Source organism: Manihot esculenta, chromosome 16, assembly GCF_001659605.2.
Source record: "Manihot esculenta cultivar AM560-2 chromosome 16, M.esculenta_v8, whole genome shotgun sequence".
In the NCBI taxonomy this organism is placed as follows: Eukaryota; Viridiplantae; Streptophyta; class Magnoliopsida; order Malpighiales; family Euphorbiaceae; genus Manihot; species Manihot esculenta.
The window spans coordinates 27860741-27865222 of NC_035176.2; positions in this window are offsets into that span (position 1 = coordinate 27860741).

Sequence of the window (4482 nt, forward strand, 5' to 3'; positions counted from 1 at the left end):
TGTCGGAGCCTTCTAGAAGGGTAAAATAAAAGTTTTCTAAAATGTTTTTAAGTGTTTTGAAGGTTTTCAATGAGAAAGAAATTGAGTTTTGAAAGAAAAGACTAAGGAGGGAAGAACCCAGGTTCGGCCGCCAAACCTCAAGTTCGGCCGCCGAACATTGGGCTGTTTAGGAGGCACGTTAGGCTTCCAAAAGTGGCTTTCTTTCGGCCGCTGAACCCCAAGTTCGGCCGCCGAACGTGGTGAAATTTCGGAAGCAGCTTTGGCAGCCGAAGGAGGTTTGGCCGGCCACCTATAAAAGGCCCTTTGTCCGGAAAATGGGCGAGTTTTCTTTCTCTTTTCGGGCATAGGTGAGTTCATGCTCTCCTTTGGTTGTTTTTATGCCTTTTCTTCAAATCCCTCAAGTTTTCATGAGTTTTATCTTTGTTTTGAAGAGTTTTAAGATTTGATCAAGGTTTTGAGAGCTTGGAGACTTTTGGAGCTTGGACTCTCCATACCTTCAAGCTTGGGTCACACCAAACCTCGATCTTCAATAGGTAAGTGTAGATCTTCATCTTTTATGATGTTTTAAGTAAGTTTTATGAAAGGTTAAGGGCTAAGAATGTATGAGTTGTATAGATGTGTATGTTAGGGTTTTGATACCCTTTATGATAGAAGTATGTTAATGCATGTTTAATGAGATGTTTGTTGGGGTTTAGGCTAGTTTGAGACCCCTATATGCTTATTGTATGAGTTGTGCATGTTTTGGAAGTGTTGGATGTGAGTGTGGGAGGTTTTGGAGGCGGATTTCATGAGGCGAAAACGGGTTCTGCCTTGCTGGAGAACCCAGGTTCGGCCGCCGAAGGTAGTTTCGGCTTCCGAACCTGCCTGTGGAAGCAATTTTTGGCCGCCTAATCGTGCCCCCGAAAATGGACTTTCGGCTCTGGAAGGGACTTTCGACCGCCGAAGGTGCCGTCGAAAGTGCCTGGCTTTCGTCTCTAGAGGAGACTTTTGGCCGCCGAACCTGCCTCCGAAAGTGCCTGACTTTTGGATCTGTGGGAGCATTCGACCGCCGAATGTGCCCTGTCCAGCCTTCCTTTGCTTGTTTTGCATGATTGTTTTATGATGTTTTAGGGGGTTTTGGGGGTTGTTTAGAGTCCTGTTAGAGTATGTTTGGTCACTCATTTGAGTCCACCTGTGTAGGATCGGACTTGAGGAACCGAGGTGTTCAACAGTGTTAGCTGCTTCAAAGATTAGTCCAAAGGTAGCCAGAGGTGAGTAGAACTGAACTTTATGTTTAAAAAAAATAACTCAAATGTTTTAAGTATGTTCATGCATCATGAATACTATGTTATGTAATAGGTTGTTTGCATTAGAATTCACGAATATGATGCATTGCATAATACGATGATGATGATGTGGATGAATATTGAATGATCCTCTAGCCCTCTGTATGATATGATATGATATGATATGACATGAGATAGAAAGACCAGGCGTGGCCGTATCGCCCCTGGCATAGTCGGACATGTTATAATATGAGCTATGTAAGAGAAGATCAGGCGTGGCCGTATCGCCCCTAGCATAGTCGGACATGTTATGATATGAGATATGTAGAGGGCTAGTGGTGACAAGTTCATCCTTGATGTGTATTGTTTGTGATGTGATGCATTTCATGATGGCATGTTTTTATGAATTGTTTTTACTGTTTTGCTCACTGGGCTTTATAGCTCACCCCTTTCCCCTAACCCCAGGTTTGCAGGGTCAGAGATAGTTCAGGAGGTCAGCAGGTTATGGCTATGGTCATGTTTATGTAATAGAATAGTAGTGGACATGATGTAATGTAAAGTTATGTAATGATGTAAAAGTATGTATTGTAATGTAAGGATATGTAATGATATGTCATGGTTAGAGTTGTGCTTTGCCCTAGTCATGTATGGTTAATCTTTTTTGACACATGATCTTTATGTATGTTTTATGATGAGATTTATTGAACCAAGCTTGACGTATGATATGTTGACCCAACTGGAGCATTTGATGAGGGCTCCAGGAAGGGGTTTTATGTTTACATTTATTGTGCATGCACAGGTTAAGTTTGGAAAATGATAGGAAAAGTTTAAAGTTTTATGAAATGTTCGATCATGTATGGGATTATACCAGTTGTACGAGATGTATGTTAGGCTTGCTACGGGTCCCGGCGGCCTTAAGTCGATCTGGATCCTAGCGCCGGTAGCGGTCCGGTTTCCGGGTCGTTACAAACGCTTTCATCCCTGAGATTTAATTCCGTCAAAATTAGAGGTCCCTCCGTCAAAAATGCCGTTAGTGATAGGAAAAATGACCGAATTACCCTTTCTAAAACCCAATACTTTAGTCTCTGAAATTTAATTCCTACAAATTTATAGGTCCCTCTCTCAAAGAATTGAAGGAAAAAATACATTTTTGTCCCTAAGATATTACATAATTAACATATTTGTCCCTCTATTTTTTTGAATTCAACATTTTAGTCCCTAAAAATTAATTTCGTCAAAATTCAAGAAAGAAAATCTCAAACTCAATCTCCATAAACAAATAAAAATTTTAATAAATTTAAGATTCAAATTCAGGAAAAATAATAAAAATCAAAATATATAAATTTTAAATTATTAAAAATAAAAAGTTAAAACTCAATATAAATATTTTTTGTGATGCTGTTTGTCATCGATCACTGCTCGCCATTTTAAAAATTCATTAAAATGTCTCTGATATTTTAAAAAATTTACTAGTTAGTCTTTCCGTTAATTTTAGTCGTTAAGTATTATAAAAAAAATCTAAAATTTTCATGATATGGAGTGACTAATTAGTAAATTTTTTAATAATTTGAATGACTAATTATTTTTTTTTAAACTATAGGGACTAAATAGTAAAATATTTAGTGATAAAATTAATAGCGGAACTAACTAATAGACTTTTTAAAATGTTAGGGACATTTTAATATATTTTTCAAAATTGAGGGACTAAGTAGCGAGTTTTTCCACACTATAGGGACTAAATAGTATTTTTTTCATTTTATTATTGATAAGGGTATTTTTGGGATTATATTTATTCTCTTTCCTTTGACCAGGTGAAAATCATTGACTTAACAGAAATTTTTGACGGAGGGATTGAATTTTGACGGAATTAAACCTCATGGACGAAAGTGTTGGTTCTAAAAATAGAGGGACGAATTCGTTAATTATGTTATACCTTAGGGACTAAAAAGTAATTTTTCCTTGTAAAATTATTGATAATCAAAAAGGTTATTTTTTACTGGTTTCGACAACCGCACAGTCACCTACAAGGCAATAACAAAAGCTTTGGCCATATTGAGGGGTAATATGGATGATCATTATGCAAAATTAGATTCATACATAACTGAACTCAAGGTATATGGTAACGGTCCGGTTTCCGGATCGTTACTGGAACAAATTTCGAATAGCAAATGAGGAGGTTGTATTTGTTATTGGTATGATAGAGAAGTCTTGCTCCTATGGAGAGTGGGACTTGAATAGTATCCCATATGTATATGGTATTTCATATATTCACTTTATAAAATATGATGTCTTGGAATATGTGGATCCTTATTACAACAAGGTATAATATATTAATGTACACAATCATACTATACAACCTTTGAATGGCTCAAAACTATGGGCAGCAATACTAGGTCCTATAATATTACCTCCTGCCTATAAGAAAAATACTTGAAAGACCCAAAGGAATAGGAAAATGGTGGCATATGAAGAACCAAAGGTAAGTTCTAAAAAATTAAGTAGAAAGAATGTGGAGATAACTTGTCAACACTGTATGAAACTAGGTCATAATAAGAGAGGATGTCTTGATAAACATAAGCCACCTAAGGTAATGTGGTTCTACTCATTTAATTTAAAATCTCTTTAGCTTCAAGATTTATCATATTTTTAATATTATTTTGTATATTTTTTCAGAGTAAGATAGAAAGACCAAGAAAATACTACACATTATCACTCAATTTAAGGTTAATACAAGTTGCAACTCCTACCTTATATATGTCTAAAAGAGCTAAATTATAAGAATAAAAGCAGATTAAGAAATAAATTGCACAAGACAGAATATTAGCAAAACAAGGACATTGAATACTTGTCTCTTGAGACTAATGAGACTATATATGCAAGGGTATACACAAACTTGAATATGATGTCTTGCTATTTTGATAAATAATGGTTATATACAAATGAAATTACTTTGATTTGTTATTGTGCTATTTTGTATTATAAATGTCTGGAGAATTCTCTGTCAGATATATTTCTAAACCTACATCAATTGCAGCTACAACTAGAAAAGTACAAAGTTACAATACAGGCTAGTCATCCCAATACACTAGATTACAAGCACCATGTTCTCAAACTGATTCTTAGGAAGACATACAACCTTCTTCAATGGCTAAGAATAAGTTACCTATTAGGAGGTTTGAAAATTAGATATAACTAGTAGAATTCCATAACTACTAGC